Source organism: Anabas testudineus, chromosome 24, assembly GCF_900324465.2.
Source record: "Anabas testudineus chromosome 24, fAnaTes1.2, whole genome shotgun sequence".
Taxonomy (NCBI): domain Eukaryota; kingdom Metazoa; phylum Chordata; class Actinopteri; order Anabantiformes; family Anabantidae; genus Anabas; species Anabas testudineus.
In genome coordinates this window covers 10,768,237-10,791,841 of record NC_046632.1, presented here as the reverse complement: position 1 = coordinate 10,791,841, position 23,605 = coordinate 10,768,237, and the positions used below count along the sequence as shown (strand labels likewise).

General features: G+C 40.7%; 1 protein-coding gene across 3 annotated transcripts in view; it reads left to right on the top strand.

Moving 5' to 3' along the window:
* sash1a (SAM and SH3 domain containing 1a) overlaps positions 1 to 23,605 on the top strand; it is a 136,710-nt gene that overhangs the window by 43,370 nt on the left and 69,735 nt on the right. The window lies entirely within an intron of this gene.

The window sequence follows — 23,605 nt, the reverse complement described above, 5'->3', positions numbered from 1 at the left end:
TGACATCTAAATGATTACTTTACATCTCATTACAAAGGAGATTTAGCTCAAATTTAGTAAAGGACTTAGATTAAAGCTGAATGCCTAATCCCTCTCCAGCCCATAGCTGAGCCCTATTGATGGATCGTTCTCTCACGAGAGGTAGAGGGGATCAATAGGAAAGCAGCATCATTGATCCTGACTGCTTTGAAGTCATGTCTCTCCCAGCCTGAGATCCACATGTCTCAGATCCCCGCTGTCACACAAACGCCTCTGTCCCAAGCTGCCTCGCCTGGTTAATGGCTGTCATAAAACAGCAACCCTGTTTGCAAGAAATTGTGGTTGAGTATAAGGAGATGGCAATTTTACAGGTTCACTAATCAATTAGAATTTATCGATGCTTGTATTATTGTTGTTACAGCATTGGGACATGTGCATTGATGTTGCTCTACAGAAGAAATATAAAAAAAGAAGTAAAAGTCATTGATGTATCAATGTTTAGATGGTGTACACTATTACTGAAAGGACTGAGGGGAAAGATGAGGCTCAGTGATAACTTATGAAGTCCTAAGATGCTGCATTTTCACCACAGTAACATGTCCCAGATGTACAGCATAGGGCTTCTGGGAAGGTTTCACTAATGACATCATCGTCGTGGTCCAGACAGACATGGGCATCCCTCCGACAAGCAGGCCACCATATTATTATGTGGTTCTCTGCAGGACTTCTCTGTCTCTCTGAAAACCATTTATAACAGGAGCGAGATTCAATTTACCCGAGGTGTAGAAATCCAACTTTTCTAACCCAGCATACAGATAGTGATCATTTGACATAGAGAAATGCAACAAAGCAAACCAAGGCTGTGTTTTTTTTTTTTTGTTTTTTGTTTTCCTGAAACCTCTGTCTTCGGTTTTCTCAGAAAGACGTTTTCCTTCTTCTCCTTTTTTTTCTGGAAAACTCCATTCCTCCCTCTGCCACAATGTGCTGACAGAAGCAGTTATCACAGCTCCCAATAATGTGAGCGTTTCCACTGGTGAGCACAATGAAAGGCTTTTGGGGGAAGTCTTGTCAAATCCATTTATTTTACAACAATAGGGTATAATAGAGAAGACACATTGGGATTTTTCACTCCTTGGTTCATTTATAAAATTTATTGTTTCTTTGATTTTTACAAAAATGTAGTAAATGACAGTCAAGGTTATGTCTGCACTTTATATTATAATTATTTGACAAGTCAGTGCTGCAGACATTTATTTACCAGTATGTTCTGTCATTGGGACCACCTCCAGCCTGATGAAGTTTCAGCATCATAAAGAAACACATTTGGATTATTGGACCTTATAGTTCAAACTTATATAAGGCCATATGCTATAAGTTGAATGTAATGGTTGTCTTCAACATTTGGAGTTTGTCTTAACGCTGTGGTGTATATTCTCTTCCACTGTACATCTCTGACAGAGAGAGAAACCAAACAGCCCTTGAGCTTTTTCATTAGAGCTGCTCTGTGTTGAGCCTTGTCAGACTCACTGCCAAGGTAAGGTGTTCATCTCCTGTGAGAAGGGAAGAGGCAGCACAAAAGTTTGAAGGTAGTATTTTTATCTGCGAATGCGACTTTCAGAGTTAGAGCAGAGAAATATCTGCTATAAAAAATATATATTTGTACTTAAAACAGAAATCACTTTTGGGGAGGTGTGATCCATGGTATCGTTATTCACATGGGAGGCACATTTAGAGAATTCATGCTTGAGCTGCTGCTCTACAACTGATGTTGACCTTTGATCTGTAAACTATAAGGGAGTGTAATCAATCACTTCTATTTTCAGCATTTATATATCTACTTCCTCAAAGTTAAACACCAAAAATAATGATCTGCACCACACCTGCTTACTCACTAATGTACTGTATAATAATACACAGCACGAATCAATGACCAGCAGGAACAAACAGACCAAACCAAATCAAACAGGAGCCTTTGGAGCACAAAGTTGTAAGCTGACTTTTTTCTGCATTTTACATGTAGATGTATTCTGCTCCGATATGCATTGCAAAGCCCCAAACAATATATTGACTGATTGATAAATTGAACTAAAGGTTAGTTGAGGCCACAGTAAGGGGGTGATATGAAATGATTTGTTTGTGTTTCAATAGATTATTGAACTTTAAACATGAAGGCCATTCGGATGTATAATTATATTCACAGTCAAATACAGCAACGCAGATAAGCTCCCTAAACCATTTACACAGACTGTGTCCCAATCCTCAGTTGGTACCATTAGTGGCCCTCACATTGAATTGGTGGGTCTTTTTCCCACCAGCTGACTCCTAATGAGAATATTCTGTAATGGGAAAAGGTGTGATATCTATGACAGAGGGGGGCGATCTACTCTCCCTGATGTGTCATTACTGTGGTGGAGTGAAAGTGTCTTGGATGTGTTGTGTTGAATTTGTGATGCATTAGTGCAGAAGCACTGAGTTATCCCCATGTTTGGACACCCGTTGCCAGACATAATGTGCTACATGTCATGGGTATAGGTGTTCAAATAGTACATATTATATTATTATTAATACACATTTATATTAGTAAACAAATAAACATTTGTAATCATTATATTATACATACTAAGCTATATAACTCAAAAAGCTTGAGAACTGGTATTTTCTGTTCCAGTCATGCAGCAGAACTTAGTCTGCCAGGGTGGGGAATACTGTTTGCTTGTAAAATTGAGGGCTAAGAATACCTTCTACCCAAACAGCTGATTAAAGGTGTACCACAGCGTATGAAGTGATGTTCTGTAAACAAAGTGAACAGAACGTCTGAACCATTAACACTCCCACTAATTAAATTCTCACATGCAGCAAATCTGCAATCAGACCTCAATATACGCCTGGCTTGAATGTATTCCCCCTCTTGCTCGGGGTGGAGGTGCTCACATGCATCTGTTTCTGCAAATACAGGCATCTTCGTCTACAACCTTTCACAGTCTGAACCTGTTTCATGCCCCCGCCGTCCTCCTCAGCAGCCAATGCCAACAATCACAGCCTTGAGGGAGTTGTTTGTTTGAAGGAGGTGGTCGATGGCACAGATTGCCCAGCGAGGCTGTAATTACACTGAAATCTAAAATGGCAGCACTTGAAAATGGATGAACTGGTCAATAAGTCGCACGGCATCTTTCCCGTATGAACCCCGCTTTCCCGCGTGGTAATTTTAACCCCTCAGCTCAATTATTAGTCACAGAGGTTAGACAGCACCAATTGATTGTTGTGGTGCTAACTGAAATATAACATTGTCTTAGAAATCAATGTCAGGGTTTGTCTGTGGAAAGGCAATTGCTCATATTTCCCTGGCTGTTTATTTGAGGAGGGAATTAATTAGGGATTGAGGTTTGTGTAGTTTTATCCTCTGTGCATTTATGTGCAGACCCGTAATGAGAGAAGGTAGTCAAATGGGTTTACTACTACATCCCTATGCACCAACAGGAATTTACGAACGGTCTCTAAATATAACATGAAAAAATAAACGTAGCATAAGAATTTTGCTTTGAGAAATGGCTTTAGTCACTGTGATCGTAGCCTGTGATTCTTTGTATGTTTGAGCTTTAACAGTGGGTCATAAGACAGTCTCCCAGGGTTTACCTTGGAAGAGTAATTCTTCAGACAGATGTACATAGACACACATGTACTTGAAAACCTTTTTTATTGGCCTCACATGGCTTCTTTGAGCCGCAGTTACTGCCACTCTGCATGACGCTGCATCTGTGTGCACAACAGTGGGCACCAGTAAAATCAGGGCACTGACATCACCCTCCCAGTTCTGGGCCTTATTTTTTTTGCCCTGTTCTCTGTCTGTCCTGTATTTTCAAATATGCATAGATCTGGTTGATCGTTAAATCTTGTGGAAGAACCAGTTTGAGAAGCCCTAATGCCAAGATGGGTATGGCTAAGGCCTAAACTTTATGTGAAAAACATCCTGAATTGTTTTAAATGGCAATTTGTAACATGTTTAAGCTAATGAAGAAATGTGCTTATTGAACTTAGTTGGTTGAAATTTTGGGGAGAATACATGAATCTGCCCTCCACCAGAACTCCTTCAGACGTTACAACCAGACTTCGTTTTTCAGTATTGAAGAGTAGGTCCCCTGATAATATGAATGCATGCATTATGATTTTAATGAGTTTAGCAGTCATCCGTGGCATATACAAAGTCTCTGGTTTGAACCTGCTTATTATTCATGAGTTCTTGGTAATTGAGATCATGCTTTGTTACTGCACAAATTTCATACCACTATCACCAACTGTATGAAACGATGAATTCAAACCCACATTATGTGCATATGCAAAACTGAACCTTTTAGTCTTTTAATTGTTTAATTAAAAGCTTTTTGTGCCTCTGACTGAGACAGTCTGGATTTAACTTGGATCTGTACCAAGCGACCATTAAACCTGCCTCTTTTAGATATCACTTTACTCTCCCCCAGCCTTGACAAAGCACCTTTCACCCAGGCTGACCTTGTCCTTGTATCTCAGCTACTTAACCGCCACCAGCGCATTGTTACAGGAGCACAGATGTCTGTAGTAATGGCTGGAGGGCAAACTGAGAGAGCATCACAAAATGGAAAGAGTTATTTATTTATTTGCTTGTTTATTTATTTTCTCTGTCACTGCCGTGTCGTCTGAGAGTGGGACATGAGCACTGGCCCCAGGGAGTGGACAGAGATTTGTGAGCGAGGATGCTTGACTGAATTCTGCAGAGTGGAAGCTGGTTCATGTCTGACCTGTTCGATACAATACATCTTAAAAGAAGAACAACATTTAAGGAAATGACAGTGTTATGTTGTTATTATTAGAGCGATAGTTTGCCACGTGAAGAGAATGATGCATGTTGTGTTTGAATTTAGCATAGAGAGAAGCACAGTGTAAAGCAAATGAGAAAGCATCACACAAGGTGCAGTAAAGGATAAATAAGTTGTAGCTGTTCTCATATCTTTCCTTTGTCAACTGTCCAATCCACTTCATCTACATATGTAAGGAAAGCTCTGGCGAGGAGGAAGCAGCAGCAGATGGTAGTGTCACCTGGAGTGCATGTGTGATGATAGATGGCCACCTGCGCTGGGTTTATCTCACTAAACAAGTTTGGGATCTGTATTATGTGTTATGTATTGGAACTGTGAGTGAAAGTGGCTAAAGCTGCTCCAATGTGTTCGGTCGAGTTGCTAAGGAGATTACTCAGCCAAATCTAGCAGAGCTGTTGATCAAAGGTGTCTGTTGTGTAGAAATACTGATACTTAGAAATCACTTTAATCTTATCACCACGGGATAATGCCCACATAGAGATGCTAGTTGCACACTGACTTGTCCACAGAATGGAAACTTCCAGACCTGTAGTTCACTAATTCCACGCTCATTTAACCGCAGAACATTCGCAAGTGCTTATCTTTTCCATTTCTTTCTCGGGTGTAACCATCAAACCCCAAGGTCTCTTTTTTTGGAAAATGTGGTGCACGCATAAACCAGCGAGACCGCAACTGTGCAAGAAATTACACAGTGGTACAGTAGGCTACAACTCCATCGCTGGCAAAACATCATCCTCTCGCGACCTGAAAATGTGCCCAGACATCAACAGAGAGACGTCAGAGCATGCAAACAACTTAACCATCTTATTATGCACACTTGTTTGAGCTTGATTTAGGATTCAAGAAAGAGTGGCAGTGGGGAGGAATGGTGAGGGGACGTGACAAATTATAGGGCAATAGCTTCTCTAAATAATTTAATATGATAGGTCTTCTCCCTCAGACGTATGCTCGGTTGCTCTGTTAGGCTCAAACTGTTGTCTCTAAAATTTGCTCTATATGTAATTTGCCCTGTGGAGAAAAGTATAGAGTTATTCTGCAGCAACTATACTGACATAATTGTAAGTGACTGATACAGTATGGATACTCAAACATCTCAAACAGAAGAGATCATTTCTGATTTTTGCCCTACAGTTCTGTTTTAACTACTCAAATCAAAACTCAGCGTAAGGTGTTGATTGGCTGTCCGTGGCAGTAGTGCATGTCCTTACTGAAGTAAATATCTAACAGATATTGAATCTGCTAAAGTAATTAAATCGACACACGCTCATCCAAGCTTAGTATTCCAACAAAAGAGAGTGCAGATCATATATCCTGCCCTCCTTCCAGCCTTCCTTTATTGTCCTCTCTAGTAAAGAGGGAGGCTCCTTAGAGAGCTGTCATCCATTGCCATCCATTATCTCTCCGGCTAGCCGTGGATGGCTGAGCACCGTCGGCCTGTGGAGCACAGTGGGACTGTGGGTTAGCAGGGGCTCCCAGTCAAGACAGCTCTCCGGCTGCAACTGTAAGCTTCTCATGGCCTCCCAGCAGACTGCAGCACACTGGTGCAAAGACGACACCTCCTCATCCACCAGCTACCACCCCACAAAGTGCAATCAACATGCTGTAGAGTCTGCCGTCTCTGTTCACTAAGCTGCTTTTATAAATTATGGTTTCGTTTCGAGCGTGTGTCAGTTCACTGGGCTGCTATAAGATATAATTTTCTCACTTTTATCCGCAGCCAGATTTACTGTTCTACACCGCTGCTTGGTGTATGTTATAGTATCTTTGATATTTTAGCTAATGAGTTTTGAGTTGTGTTTGTCTTTCCCAGACACCACTCTGAGGTGTGTCGGATCGGGCTTTCTGTTCCCCGTGCATGGATCAGTTGAAATCGAGGTTAGATGAGTTGTTGCATGTTGGATGTTACTTGTGCTTTAATGGATTTGAAGATCAAGAAACAGTCATAGCTTATTTGTCTGTTGAGCTTCATAGTTTTTTATTATCTTGAGGCAGTATTAAGATAATGGCATAGTTTAGCAATCCATTTTTACTGTCACCTATCATTTCACCATTAAATAAACAGTTTGTATCTCTTTGGTTATTATGCATAATTGTAATTACAGCTTAGCCAAAATAATTTTCCATGGAAAACTCTGTCAGGAGTTTAATGAAGTGAGCGGCACTCGTGGGAGTAGAGGAGTGGATGTGATGAGGAATGCATGATTTAATCCTTAAAATGCCTTTGGAATGCGCCTCCTTGGTCTTGATCCAGTTTCAGATCAAAGAGAGTGAGAAAAAGTAACACGGCGTACTTGTCCCAGCAGCGATATTGCCTTTGATATAATTAATCATCTAATAATGGATGTGATACTACATGTCTTATTGTTCCTCATAAATCATCATGTTTTTGCTCATTGGTTTATTATCTGTATAAGTTCCTACAGTGGTAGTAATCATGTAATTGTATTGTTTTCCAAATTGTGGCTATGGATGGAAAGAACGGGATAAATAGAATATGTCTTGCCCTGATCCCACAGAGGTTCTTCAATTTTATACAACAAGACTTAAGAATATTTATATGTTTTATAATTTGTCAGTCTTTGTAATCAGACATTCCTATTTGCCTGTGTTTTGGTGTCTTAACATGTAGCTTTTCCTCTTTGAAGGAAACTCTTTAGTCGTCAACATCTGCACCAAAGATCAGAGGTTTGAACTCTGAGGACAAAGTTCTTTAACAGGAATGGAAATGAAATAATTTAGCAGGAGTGAAATGACTTGAGATTGAAAGTTTGAGAATTATGTCCAAAAGTTTTGCTGTGTCAGAAGATTTGAAACACTTGGAGAGTATATAAATAACCTTTCGGAGTTCTGTATAGTTTTAAGTTCTTCATCCTTCATCTTCAGTTAGCTCATATAGTCCCAGAATGCATTCCTGCTCCTTCCATGCAGAGTTTTTATTGCAGGCCAGTCTAATAACCACAGCACTATACAGTATGCCAGCAGCAGCCTTTCATAAAAGGTCTTTAGGCTGTTGTTGTCCTCTGTATTAATGATATCCATGCTTTATGGGTATGTCTGTTTGCTCGATTTCTCTCTCTCTCTCTCTCTCTCTCTCTCTCTCTCTCTCTCTCTCTCTCTCTCTCTCTCTCTCAAACCCACACACATATGCTGATTCAAGAAATGTGCAACTCACAAACATACAGCTCATACCCCAACCACCTTGGTCACAGGTTTACCCTTTTCTAACTAGTTGAGAGTGGCTGCAGCTACGAACATTTCTACCAGTAGACATTTCTATTTTTGCTTTCTATTAATGTATTGTTAGCCAGAACTACCTAGCTCTCATTCAGCAAGAATCAAGACGCACACAGAACTTGTGAACTAACAACCCCAACAATGGATGCAGCAGTTGTATAAACTCTATTTATGCGACAGCTCCTCCTGTGATCTTTCAGATAAATGATGTGGAAACTTGGCCGTAATTGTTATCGGCTTCACATTTATGATGCTTCCGCTATTGTAAGCGAAACAAAGTGACATCTGCAGGGTCAAAAGGACACATCAAAAGCACCTGTTCTGTACATCGACCAAATTTTCCAGATAACCTCATTAGGCCAAATCTAATATTAAATGGATTCTGGTCACTTGATCCTCGCACTGGTCAGATTGCCAACATAATGTGAAACACGTTTTACCTCCTATTATCCCAGACTCCTCACGTGCATCCTGACAGGCACACATAGGCATGTAGATCACCCACGGTCAGGTGAATCACAGCCACTGCTCCTGCCCACCGTTAATGACAAACACACTGAAACAGGCAGGCCCTCGCATATTTCAGTCAGCTGAGTCTGTCTGAACTCACAGTATAGATTTTTTTTTTTCCCCTCAGTACAGTTTCATTATGTTCATCCACATGTAGCTGATGTGCTTGTACACAAAATTAGCTGTGTCACATAAATCAAACATCTGTGTGTAATTGCCCTGTTAATGGAAAGAGATTGTATCGACTTGTGAAACTAAGTGGACGGCTCGTTTCAGACTCAGGTAAATAGAGTTTTAATGACCTCCTTCCTCTGTGAGCGTCTGAATTATAATCTTCAGAGCCATGTCAGTCTACAACAAAAGAGTATTGAACTTAGTGGGACACACACGTACATTTGGCCAGAGGAGTGTTGCTTTTGTCCACCTTGCGTCCCTTTGACCACGGCAGTACGTGGAATTCGTGGGGGATCGACAAAGGTGTCGGACCGTTAAATTAGAGTTTGTATTTTTATTGTCATACCTTCTTGTTTTATGATGGTATCACCCCAGGGTGTGATCTGATGTGACTAGTCACCGCTTTGATAAAGCCATGTGATTGAAACAAAAGTTATTTCTTGCACGAGCACAACGGGTAACAAGCATTCCCACGAGACAGATCATCGATCAAGTTGTTCACTTCATGACTGAACTGATTCCAGTCTGTTGGGATTTGGAAAAAGGCTGCAGGCGCTCAGAGCTGCCAGCCTGTCTGTCACTTGTCCAACATTCTTGGGCGACAGAAAAGTGATAGACAGGCAGCTGGTCCCTGACTTGTCAAACATGGTATTATTAGCTTTTTTTTTTTTTTTTTTTGCTTCTTTCTCACCAGTAGGCAGATGTTACTGGAATTAAAAAAAAATAAAAAAACACACATTTTATTTCATGCATGTGTGTTTCTGTAACAGCAAAGATGCCGTTTCAGTGCGGTGAAGAAAGGAGACAAATACCCACTTTGCTTGGTTCTGCAAGGCTGCCTTGCCTTGTCATTCTGTCAACACATTCTTCTTGGTTGATTTTTATTGTCTTCTTAGCTTTTATGATGCATGATGCCCTCTTTTCATTCCAAAATGAAACAGCAGCTATTTTTACAGACATTTCCACAAACGGTCACATGCAAACTCACATATTCGTGATGTGTTGACAATTGCTGAGCCCATCCGATGTGTACGCGGCCATTAAAATGTGTGCATGTTTGCGTGTTGAAACCAGCAGCCTTTTATGTGCAGCAGCTGAAAGTGCCGCAGCCTGGCTGGGGTCTCAGATCCGCGCCGATAGCGTCTGACAGTGTCTGAGTTTTTTGGGCCAGCGCCTCTTCTTTGATGAGTCACTGTTAGAAGCTGAACATGATGGGCCTTGTCTTCCTCCGACTCATCTCGAACCACTGTTCTTTATCACAAAGCTTCATGCTGGGAATGACTGGAGAAAAAGGAAAAAAAAACCAACAACAACTAATTATCCACATAGTGTTGTTGAAACAAAGAGGTGGAGCAGTATGTCTGTGATGTTGTTTTTGTTGTTGTCGGGATGCAGATCCCGTGCAGTAGTAAATGAGACTCTTTTGCAGGTCTTTGCAGCGCTTTTGACTGTTTGCTGTAGCTGTTATGACAGTAGAGATGTAACCTTGGGATAAATATAATTGTTTGTTTACGTGCCTGGCGTTTTAAAAAACCCGAAACCGGGAGACAGTTGCGACCTTGAAGGACAAAAAGCTGTGTTAAGGCTGTAACAGGATAAACCAGCATCCTCTTTCATAGACGCATGCAAACAAGCGCAACACACACGCCAGCGTTTCATTTACATTCACACTAACACGGGTACAAGCATTCACAACACACTCGCTGTCACACCTTGTTGCCTCTGTAAAGATCCACACACATCCATCACTTGTCAATACGGAGTGAGCGTGAGACGATGATGGATGGCTAAGATGTTTCCACACTGCAGAAAAAGAAAAGGGGGAAGTTGTGTGTGTATTCACATGTATCCTGTTTTTGGTGGGGAGTTTGCTGGTTTCGCCTCAGGCATTATCTCAGTCTTACGGTTGAGTCAGCATGAAAAAGTTAGTTGTGTAATATGTTTATATACTGTATGATTGCTGAGAGGACTGTTTTATGTACAGTGAAATACATCTGTCTTATCTAATCTAGTCTGGATTCATAAAAGAATTTCTATCTACTGTACGTTCAAGTGAACCCAGACACACTTCTTGTTTAGTTTTGTTTTTTACGTGCTATTTGTCTCATGAGGTGCAGCAGTTGTCTCAGGGTGCTGAGGTGTGAAGGTCACACCGACAGCGTGCCCCTCCTTCTGTGCCGCTACGGTATCTTTCCTTTGCCAGTTTAGCCCACAGCATCGCCCTGCAGGTGCCAGCCAACAACCAGCGTGACCCCAGGCGTGGCTGTGGTGGCACACCGCTTGGCGTTGACCTTTTCCCACCCAATACAGACACCGCTTCGGCCCGCGCCGCCATATGTTTTGCCATCCACTGTCATGCATAGAGGGCAAAGGTGAGGGATGCCCAGCGGTATCGTCCTGGCAGAGTGCTCCACCCCATCAGAGCATCGCACACACTATGACACATTTCCTAGTGGGGTGTTAGATGTATTTGAGGATGTGAAGCCATTTTATTAAATAAATGCAGATTCACAGCATGACTTTTTCAAATATGCTCCTTAAGCCTTATTTGCCTATGTAAAACAGCTATTTCTTATTTCAAATGCATGTGTTACTCACTCAAGCCCTGTGTGTTCCCTCCTCTATGCCTACGCATGAATTTGGTGTTTAAACACAGTTAGCAGTGACAGCTGGTAGCCACAGATGTAAAGGTAATGTTTCCTGTTGAATTAACTGTCCCTGGTGCTTACAACTTCCTACTTCCTGTGTTTAGGAGAAAACAGAACAGTGCTGTGGTGACCTGTGGAGAGAAGCATGGGGAGAAGGGGGAGTCTTAATACTGTCCCATAACACTAACAAACGCTCACAAACACTAGTTTATTGGAGGATGTACACACTTGTATACACTTGATGGTGGATGCCCATGATCTTTGACCTCTGTGCAGCTTCCCTCTAGATATTTTACCTGTTCTAACAACCTGTTGAGCTCCTGGCTTGTATCAAGAGTGCCACATTGAGTCACTATGTCACAGTACAGAGACTGAGGCTTTAGTCTGACACTTCTTTAGGCTAATAGTGACTTTGTTATTCCATATAATGTAACTGTTCTGTAGTTTATGTCCTGTTGTCCTTTATATTATACTGTATGTCACTACATTTATTCGGCAGCTTGTTAAAATGTTCCTTGTGAAAACAGAAGTAGTGACTTTTCTTCCTTAGATACAAGGTTTGAAGTTGAAACATGTTTGGTCAGTTGCAGCCTGAAGCAGATTTTTCGCATTGGAGAGAATCCAGGAGCTTTCCTTCTCTCATAGCTATTGTTTTGTAGCATTCCTGCAAAAAGATAATTCTGAGCCTGAGTTGTGTTTAAAGAAGACCTTAATCCTACGTGAGGCAGCCTGCTGCAGCATTTGAATAATTATGATCTTTTTCTATGTGTACATAAATGTGTTTTAAAATTATAAATTGCACTGCCTGAGAAGAAGCATAATTCTTGCTGTTATAATTTCTTAGGCAGCTGTTACTATAGTGACAGAGAAAGTGACTTTATACATTAAATATGTGTTGAATTACCTCTGAAAAACCTCCTAAACTGTCACCACTGTGAACTATGAGGAATTTATGGAGAAAAAAATATATCTACACATCTGTCCACATCGAAGCCCCACTTTACACAAGGGCCTTTAGCAAAATAGCACCCCATGCATTTAAATAGGAATATTATTATAATGACAGGGCATCACATCAAATCTATGTGTGTGTGTGTGTATGTCTGAGTGTGTCACACTGGCTTTGAGAGGGGAGGGGCTTGGGGTTGTAAAGTATGGCTACAGTCTGACAGGTTTGAGAGTCCTGGCGGGGATACAAGCCTGAACAGTTGACCTCATGGTTTGACCTTTATGTTAATGCCATAGAATTTATTATATGCCAGTTTGGGCACCAGTACTGATAGAAATGTTTGTCTAAATGGTGTAAGTAGGATGACAGGTTGAGAGTGCTGATGTATTTGTGCTTCTTTATTCTGTTCCTGTCAAGAAAAAAAAAAAAAAAAAACAGCAGTGACTGAGCAGAACAGGCTGTCTATTAACTCTCATATGGTTTTCGGTGCTGTGGGACCCGTTGTCTTATTTTATAAAAAGAAAAATGATGCAATTCATTATTTTTTCAAACTCAGACTCATTGGCCTTGGCTCATATTCTGAGAAGAACATATATCAGCACACATGTTCAGAGAAGCAACATTGTTCAATTCGATTCAAGCACCAACACCTTTCTGCTCCCACATTCCCACACGTTTTACCTTCTGTCTTGTGATAACCAATGTTTATCTGATCTTACTTTAATCCCAAACAGAAAAGGCAAAGGGAACATTTTCACCACATTGGTTTATAGTGCTTGTAATCAATACGAAGTAACCATCTTTTGAGTTTTTTACCATAAAATGTTTGATTGTGTTGAATTAACACTGGCTAAACAACAAAAATATGAACACTACACAAGGGTTGAAGAGGGTTTCCGGAGAAATCTGTGTGGGAAGTGTGGTGTGGGTGTGTCGGATGAAACAAAAGGGAGCAGCGAGTGTGGGCTGTGTAAGTGCTGCCAGTCAATTATATCATGTGTTAACTAGAGAGCCGTGGATGTGTCCAACTCTCTCGATGTGAGGGAGAAACTCATCATTCATTTACTAAAGCGTACAGAAAATTTGTGTCCAGGATGCAAAATCTTACATCATGTTTTCAGTTTAGTAACATAAGTGTCAGCTGCAGTTGATTTCATAGCAATGACTGATTTAAAGTTCCCAAGTTAATTTTTGTTGTAATCAGCACAGGTTTCCTTGGTGTTGGAATGGAAACATCTTCTGAGATTAAGACTCTAATAGTGTGTCAGTTATTAGTCTTGGCCAAAAAATCTGTTTTGTTTGAGGGGGGAAAAAATGCTGTGAACCTCCACTTCCTTTGAAAGATGATGTCTAGAGGCCTACCCAGATCCAGCTGTAGTTCAGTATAGAGAACACTTGGACAGGGAGTAATAATTTAATTTTCAAAGCAGGAGGTGTCATATTTCTCTTGGTGATCACTCTGGTTGAGGACAGCTCCCATAAAGAGTGGTGCAATTAAATGGGAGTTGTTTTCTTTTTTTAACTATGGGCCGTCCCACACCGACAGCAAGGAATTGCCTGATGTAACTGAGCAAACACCTCAAGCAATTTACCTTCAGTGTGCGAATGAGAATGTAATTTATTTTCATTCACCTGGGTTAAGGGATCTTGCAGTGTGTCATTTGGCTGAGCGGGTTTGCCAGTATCTGCACGTCTGTAAAACAGTGATACCTCATTAAATATGTGATACAGCCTCGCATCACATCTGGGCTCTTTTTACTCTTTATCCAAATCTGTTCCAACCAGTGATAAAACATGGGAGCACAACCAATACAATAATACTGTAGTATTTGAAAATAGTTACAGTTATTACGTATTGAACTGCTGCTAAACTCCTGTTCTAGCTGCAGTTCATGGTCTGGACTATTGACACACCTGACTGCAGAGTAATTGCTGCACTTCACTTAAATCAATTAGCAATCTCAAGCATCATTAGCCGCTTATACTTTGCAGCCGACACCGTCGCTAATTTAAAACACAGTGCTAATTGTTAATGCTTTGGCAACAATTGGTTAATTGTTTTAATTATAAAGTAGGGTGTTAATCAACTGGATGAAGATGGTAAATTTGTGCATTTGTTCTAAAATGTTTTCTTTCTGTTTGTTCCATGTTTTTGTCTGCGGATCCTCTTGTGGATGACTCTTCTTCATTATGTTCAGGTAAGAATACATTTTTAAAATCATTCCTGTCATAAAATGTCCTTCTTTGGTTTTTGTCTGGCATTGAGACAAATGTGTCACAGCTTTTTGAGCAAGGTTGCGGTTAGTGTTTTCATTATTCCTTTTACGACCTTACATGTGCTAAGTGATTTTATAATTGTCTGCTGGTTCTGCCGCATTGCAACAAACCCGATTCAGTGAATCTAATTTACTTGCACTTTGCGTCACCAACTGTAGGAACTTGGCGAAAGAAAAGCAAGGATGTTTCCAAAATTACTTCTTCTTTTTCCCCCACTAGCTATCTACTTCAAATAATTAATTCAGCACACAAATAAAGTCGTAAGGAAGAATCAATAAACTATGAAACAGACATAAAGTAATCGGATAGACAAAGGCCGCCAGGAAGAACCTCCACAAAAGAGGGAACAAAAAAAAACAAGGTCACCTCATTCCTTCTCTGAGCGTCCATTGAGCATTTGAGAATGGGAACGGGAGGAGTGTGCGAGACAAGATAACACACAAGAATGGCATGGCGTAATTGAGATATCAATCAAGGAGGTTATTTCGGGGGTAATTGTTGAGGTCCTTTGGTTTGTGTTTGTGTGTGGGAGACGCAGAAAGTGAGAAGATTGGATGTGGAAAAAAAGAAAAACCCCCACAGTGGATGGTCTTGAGAATCTGTCATTCATCTTTGTAGAAAAGCCATCACATTCATTCCTGGTTTATCTGCCGTCTAAGAGGCTCCAACCTTGAAATGCTGCCTTTAGTATTAACAGAAAAGAAATATATAAATGTACTTCCTGTCTGCTCCTTGCAATAATAGCTCTATATTTAGTTATGGCTGCATTTACATTTTGCACAAATCTATCTGAGTGGTTTAATTTGAAAAATGTACACAGTTATTTTAGGTTTGCATTTAATTTGACTGAGGACAATAAATAACAAATACGATTCAGTAGGGGGGGGAGAGGTGGGGGGGTTACTTTCCATGCCAGCAGTTGCTTTGCTTTTTTTTTTTTTTATTTTCAAATTGTAGACGCTTCATTTTGAAATGGAACTCTTCAGTGACATTCATACAGTACTTAATGTTTATGCATGTGGACTGTTTCATTTTATTAAATGCCAGTCTACTTTCATATCAGTATGGATAGCTATTTGAGACTTTTTGAGAGGCATCCGGCTTTGTTTTAAGGGCAACACAGCACTCATGAATATTCCATTTCCTCATGAGATTACCTCCTGTAATAACACGGCTTTGCTCCCCAAGGACATACTACTACAGACACAACACACTCTGCTTCAGGCACACACTTCATGTCTAACGCGTACCTGAATTTGGGTTTGCACACATTCCCATATACACAAGTCCACGCTGATTATTTATATATTAGCATAAGAATGTTCACTTTTAATTTGCCATTTTCTGCCCAAGTGCTCTCTGATACTATACTCCCTGCATGGTTAAGTCTGGGAATAAGCTTTTAATTGTGTGATGGTAATGAGAATAATGGCCCTAGGTAAACTGAGTAGGTTTCATTTCAACATTGCTTTCCACAAGAATCCTTAAGTTTAGAATAGTGTGACTAGAAATTTGGAAATCTGTTACTGGAGGCAAAGCACAGGCATAGTTCAACATTAACATTGTGTCTGATGATCCATTTACAACAGTTTGAGTAAATAAAAGTCACAGAAGACAATAAGAATACAGAAGAGAGTAGGTGTTTCCAAACTTTTACTTGCCAGTGACTTTTATTGCTCAAGTCGTGTGGTATCTAACTATGCAGCTATAAAACTATCTAACTAGATCGTTTTTATAGCTGCTTTTCTCTATGGTAAATGTGGATCTGAGATTGCTGCCACTGCCACAATGCAGAAGGGGTGAATTTGAAATGTGGAGCTGCCAGCATTAAAATAACATTTTATAAAAGACCAGAAGGGTTACTGGATAATTTAATGTCTGCACGTCACAGAGTTGCGTTGCCTCCCGTTGTAATATATCTCAAAACATTAATAAATGAGTGCAAAATTATAAATAGATAAATGTAAACAAAGTGTTACTATAATTTCTTTGGACTACCTATTTACCACAAAACCATGTGAAGTTACTGTTAGATGCACATGAAGGCCTCTGGAAGATCTAACTTGAAATTTGAGTGACCCACCAGATATTTATTTTCTGCAGGTTGGGGGAATGTAAGTCTTGAATAGGATATGAGCAGCACACGGGAGTGTGGTTGTATGTTTTGGACTGGGGATTAGTGGTGCTGACTTACTATTGGACATCTGGCTTGGTCATCATTACCTACTCTTATTTCTACTCTTTGAACGGAGGGCGTATTTGGAAAAAAAAAAAAAAATGGGGGGAGTTTTTCTTTACGTTACCACACGGTAATGTCTGACATAACTAACTGAGGCTCTGACCACTGCCTGTGCTTTAGATGATGTGTTTATGAAATGAAACAGTGGAAAAAAAAGCTATACAAGAGGAAATGAAGGAAAGAGATGTTATTTCAGGATGGAAGGAGCAGGTTTTGGGATTTGTCTTTCTCCCCTCTTTAGTTATTAATCACAATCATCATTTCGTTTTTTCCTCTTGCTGGCAGCCTTCTCCTCTCCTTTTCTTTCTCATTGCGTTGTAGTTGGCACCACTTAACATCGGTGATTAAAAAAACAGGGACGCTTAGGGAATAGTCATGAAACAAAAACGTCCCAATCAGCACGCCACCAGCCACACATTCACTATTGCAGCTGCGATAGACCTGACTGACACTTGAAACGCCCAATTACTGGCTACCATCAAACAATTATTCACATTATTCATCCAATCATCACTCATGGCCGACAATTAATGATGGCTCCAGCCGACCATGAAGCGGCCGTGATGGGGGCATTAGAAGAGCAGTCGGGGGTGGCGATGTTGCAAAGTAGGAGAAGGATGTTTGAGCATGTTGTCAACAGGCCTGAAATGTGGATGACAAATGACCAACGCTGGTTTCTCATCAGGCGGATGTCTGTGTTATTCATGGAGCCGTGTCTGATTGTATAATGTCATTTCAGAAAAGAGCAATGGGACCTTTTATACGGAACTGGAGGGCTTTTTCATGGATTAGAGCACCTCTGGATCCAGTATTGCTGAAGTTTTCACTCAGACTGAATTGGCTTATTGATCATCCGTTAATCAATTCGATCCATTAATCAATTTGTCGCCTTCACCTGTCTTGAGCTGTGAATGCTTCCATCCTTGTACACAGAGCCCATACATCAGTGCTCATGCATTTTGTGTCTTTCCTTCTTTGAAGCTTTGTAGTGAATCACTAGAGTTCAGTATTAACTCATCTGCTGTGGCAATAAGCCTGTTAAAAGAAACATTTATGAGTTGATAGGAGGACATTTCCTTTGCAGCTAGTTATTTATTGTCAGTAACTATATGGGATTCTTTGGTAGATGCTTGTCTTTAGTTTTTATCTGGAATTCTTTCGGCCTTTCTGTCATTGGACGCTACATTAGTATCTCATTTTTAATATTTATGATACTTTTCTCCTGACTTTTCTGCCGATGGTCCCGGTTTGAGTTGAATGTGTTTATTAGTGTAATTCTTTCATGTTCATGAATGTGCCTGAGAGGAAAGGGTACCATTTAAAAAAGAAAGTGCTGTTTCAGAAATTGCTGGCTGCTTGCAGGACATAAAAAAGGACTTTCACTCATCTGGCCAATGCTAACATAAAAGACGTCTGGCTCTTTGAAGACGTGGGCCTTTTGAAAACTGACGGTATGCATCAGCAGTTTGTGAGGGCACCGCTGCTTTGGAGCAAGTGCAAGATAATATTTGCAGAAAATGGAATGAGATACAGCTATTTATCAAATCCTTTAATTCCTCATTGTCTCCCAATCAATGCATCCCAAACGGTGTTTCAGGTTTCGCTGTAGACCAACACATACATGGTGCAGTGGGACTGAATGAGACGAGTGTGGTAACTTTGCTATTAAATGTGGTTGGTTGCTTTTTTTTTTTTTTTTTTTTTTTTTTACTGAAAGAGAGACACGTAGAAGGGGAGAAAAGAGAGATGGAGACACTGAGCACAAGAATGAAAGATCACAGATAGTCATCATTATCCAGCTTCAGTCCTCCCAGTGGTGAAGCAGATCAATAAGGTGTGCCCAGCATGGCCCTGCAGTGGAACCAGCTCCACACAGACTCTCATTACTGCCTACACTCTCCTCAATGCGCGCACACACACTTGCAGACCTGCACGCTTGCAGACAAGCCTGTGTCTACATTGCATTTCTCTGTCAGTCTTTGTCTTCAGACCGTGTTGCCCACACATCACATCATCACACACATTTGTTCTGATTTTGCCCATTGGAATTGTTATGGGTTTGGTTTGAAAATGGTTTTAAAGCATTTAAATGAATGCAGAGTATTGAGGTTTTTTTTTTTTTTTTTTAGATCTGTGGCAGAGAGCTACACAGATGAAAGTAGTCTTCTTTAAAATGGGTTTTGTTTTTTTTCCCTTTCAACATGTCAGGCCTTTCAGCTTCCCATGTGCACACACACACATACACTTCTGATCATTCCAAATCCCAATCTCAACAAAATTAGGTCATAATATTTACTGTGTTAACGAGTTTCTATTTTTAAATAATTAACATGGAGTTGGTGGAATTTGAGGAGGGAATTGGGTCTGGATTTAAATGCACTGCGCCTCTGGTGAATGCAGATGTGTTGTATGTGAGAGTGGTTGATATTCGGGATTAGTTTTATGGATTAGTGTGGTGTTTGATTCTTCTTCTGAAGATGGAACAAAAGGGATAAACAGAGCTGCTTTAGGTAGTTGGGCATCTTCTTATTACTGCGACTGATGTGTGGGAGTTATTGTATGTGTGTGTATAGTCTAGTACACAAAGGCGTGTACAGCGTCTAAAAAAATAAGTCTGCCCTTTTCAGAGCTTTTTCAACAGCTCTTCAGCTCTGGGAATCAGCTCAGAGTCTCTGATTATCATTCACCATAAAGTTCAACATGCCAAAGGCTACTGCCCCAAACAGTGACACAGAGCTTGTGGGTTTTTTTTCCACTCTTAATCAAATGAAGGGCAGTTTGTTTGTGCAGCATTTTGTATAGTTTCTCCATCTTTATTCCCTCCACATGGCACTTGATGAATCTAAAATGAAGTTAGTGACTCTCTCAGGGAGCTCGAAGGGGCTTGACAGTCACTCTGGGAGAGTGGAAATCGGATTCAGAAAATACAGCTGTGTGTATCTTTGTGTTTTGTGTCATTTCCTCACACGCACACCAACACTGAAACACCAGATGTTCTTCCACATTTTATAGCTAGCTGCCCCGGGAGAGAGGAGAGACACCTGCTGGAGGAGCTCCACTGCTCTGCTGTTGGTGCCCCCGTGACCTTGAATAACTATACAAACATCCATCTGCTTCCCGTACGCACCACCCTGATGTGCTACATTAAGCCTACGTTACATGTACTAGGTGGCACTGTGGCTCAGTGTTTAGTATTGCTGCCACTGAAGGGCTTACTGGGACAAGGCTGAATCACTTTCATAAAGGTTTCCTGCTGTGTGTGAAGTGGACTGGAGAGTCTTTGGTCATTCTCATTTACCTCATCCTGCCCTCTGACATATGTATCCAGCTCGGAAAACAAAGCTTTCTTTGTCTAACCTACAAGGATTGTGCCGGTCACCGGTCCTAAGAAAACAAAAATCACTCCGTCAGCCTGGTTCCTATGGTATAAGCACAGCAGGGGCCCGACCAGTTCAGTAAATAGCTCATCACTCTTAAGTGATGACATAGTGGTGTTATCATGATGTCCAGTGTATTACAGGATGATCCCCCGCTGACCATTAAAAGATGGATCAAGACAAAGAGATCTACAGTATGTTATCTGACATGAGATAGTGAAACATATTCAGTGCAACAGCAATAGGCTGTCACCCTCTGAATTGATTAATTTGGTTCCAAATACATTGAGACGCATTAAGTATTTATGTATGAGTCAGCCTACTCTTTAACATACCCTGTCACACCCCGGCGTCATAGCAACCTATCAGTAAGGAGTTGGTGTGACCAAGAGCTTAAGAGACGGAGGAGAGATTGAATAAAAATCCAGACATGGCAGCGTTGGTTGAAAGATCGAGAGCAGAGGAAGGAAAGAAAAAGGGAGGAAACGGAGCATGTTTCTCTTTAAGTAGGTTTAATATTCTGCCACTACAATGCAAAGGGCAAACTGGAACTACATTAATGTATGGTTGACACATATTTCTGTGAAATATTGCTATTGGAAATATGACTGCACTGGCTTCCAAAAAAAAAATGCTAAGCTATCTGTGCCTGATTGGGAAATAAAGGTTCTCTGCAGCCAGACAGCTACGGCAGTGTTTGTAGAGAAAGTGCCGTTAACGTGCAGTAGGAATGTCATTCAAGTTGTACATGGTATTTTAAACAAGATATGGGTGCACTAAAAATCTTATACAGCTTATACTTACAAACTCTGGTTTGATTAATTGAATGTCATGAAAATTCAAAGTGCTTTTAGGCACTTAAGTGAAAAGTGTGTGTGTCTTTCTCTGACCACTAGAGAGAGTCCATTTTTGCAGACGCTGTTAATTCAATTCCATTGAGCGAAGTAAGTGAATAAAATAACATTTATGTTCATTTTTGCTTTAGTTTAACAAAAGGAAAATTGGAATATCCCCCCTGGTTTTTCATTCAGTAAGTAGTTTAACTAACCTGAGTGTATTGTTTCAATTACAGAGACGCATAAAGACGGCTACACTCAGAAACCAGCGTTTGTCTCTTGGACAAAATAAAAGAAATCTATTACATGAAGATGCTTCTATATTGTCATTGTAATATGTGGATACGTGTGTGTTTTTGCTGTGCTATTCTTTTTTTTACATATTAAGTCTTGCTGTGCAGTCATGCTTAGTGAAGCCCACCTGACCCATGCAGACACACACAAAAGTCCATATCTAGCATGGTGTATACCTACGTACACACTGTGTGCTGCACACATTCATACAGCCCAAGGAGAAGAGGGTTATAGTAAGAGTATTTTCAGTTTCCCCAGTGCTCTCAGTAAAGGAACTGATCTAAGCTGTTTCCTATTGGCATTAAATATGCATTAGTCCCAGCCTTTCATGTGGGCGCTGAGCTGTGTTTTGTGTAAGAAGTCCTGGGGATATTTTCTGATACTTGCAGCCCACCAGTTTTTATCTTCATCTTTTAATTAAGAAGGAGAATGAGGTCTGCAAGAAAGAGAGCTAATCTTTATTAAATGGAATTTCTGGGCCACTGGGTTGCTTCAGGGCTGGTTACGAAACATCCCGCCAATAACCACCACAAACCGTCAGCTCCGTGATCCATTATTTCTCATCAATTAACCTTGAGAAACCACAGGAAAAGACCACAATGGAATGAGGCAGAGCCCAAACAGAGGGGTTACGCCGCCTAATAATTATTTCAAGCGCTCACCTGTTATGTCTCCCTCTGTTAGAATAATGTCGAGCAAAGGTCTTATCCTTGACAGAATTCCATTGTTCACCCTGTCAGTAAGCCGTTTCCAGCTCAGGCAATGTGCACAGCCCCCAGTCTAGGTCTATCTTGTGTAAGGACGTGGCAATCAATCATTTTTTGACGAATGTCTGTGGGGTTTTTTTGTGGGGGGGGGGCTTAACCCACACTGCCCATATTGCCTCACCAGAAAAAAAGGTGATGCCCAATCCCAGCACTCTGCTCTCTGTGACCACCACTGGTTGCTCTTATTTCCCCTTTCCTGGCAGGTTGCCCCTCTACTGTTCTATTATCCTTCTATCTGTAATTAAAGTCAGCCAAGAGGAACTGAGATGCAGCAGGACAGGAGAAGAGCTCAGCATAGGTGTCCATATTCCACAGAGAGGGCAGCTGACAGTGGAGATCGAAGCCTTTTCATGGCCACAGGGGGATGTGTAATTACACTATTACAGTGCTGTTTTGAGTCCTCATACTTGATGGCAAAAACTCAGAAATCCTCCCTAAATCTTCCTCCACTCTAAGCTACTGAATACCTTGGGACTGGTGTGGAAGCATAGCGCTGGCTTGCCTGAAGAAACAACGAATGCTGTCTTTTTTTTTTTTTTCTGGTTTTGTCTCATTTTGTCACAAGTGAACGAGTACAGGAACCTGCAGCTCGGTCTTCCTGTGTGTGTGTGTGTGTGTGTGTGTGTAGGAGCGCGTAAATAAAGATGATACTCAATAATTCCATCCCGCAAGCACACACCATGACTGTAATATTGCGGTGTGCAAACACACCTTGTTCACGTTCATAAATCTCGAATCTCTTCCCTTTTGGTTTTTTGCTCCCCCATCTTTCCTGGGAAGTCCTGACATTTTAATGCCAGGGTTTTGTGAATGTAACCTCATACCAGGGCTTTGTCTGTGGGCTCACACTGGTTAGAATTTGACAAGATTGGAACCTGTCACAGTAATGGGCTCTCTGACCTGGTCGGCCTATCGCTCTGTGTGTGTGTGTTTGTGTACGTGCAGTGATGTATGAGGACAAAACCATGCAATTGGGCCTCGTGGGCATGACTTAGCTGTTATAAACAAGCTGCCGTATCAGTAAGGCGGTAAATATTGATTATTTTAAATGGCTATCACATTAGACTCATAAATATACATTGATTACACATCCTTGGTTTGATTTTTTTTTTTTTTTTTTTTTTCTTCGATTTGGTTTTGAAGAATGCAAAATCATTACATGCTCAAGGCTCCTTTGGGGCAAAGCTGTTTCAATACTTATCCCAACTGAATGACTTAATGTGAGGATAAATAAAGCCTTTCATCCACATTCATGCAAATTACTGCATTTATTGTAAATATGTATTATATAAGCCCCCAAAACATAAAACATGGAGGGTTTACTTTACTTTTCCAGGATCTTGTAATCATTTCTTGGTAGTTTTATCCATCAGTTGTTTTACAGTCCATTGACATAAAACAAAATTTCAGTCACCCCATAATAGACCTCAAGTACCATCATCTTCATGTTCCACTGCAGCCTAAACCACCA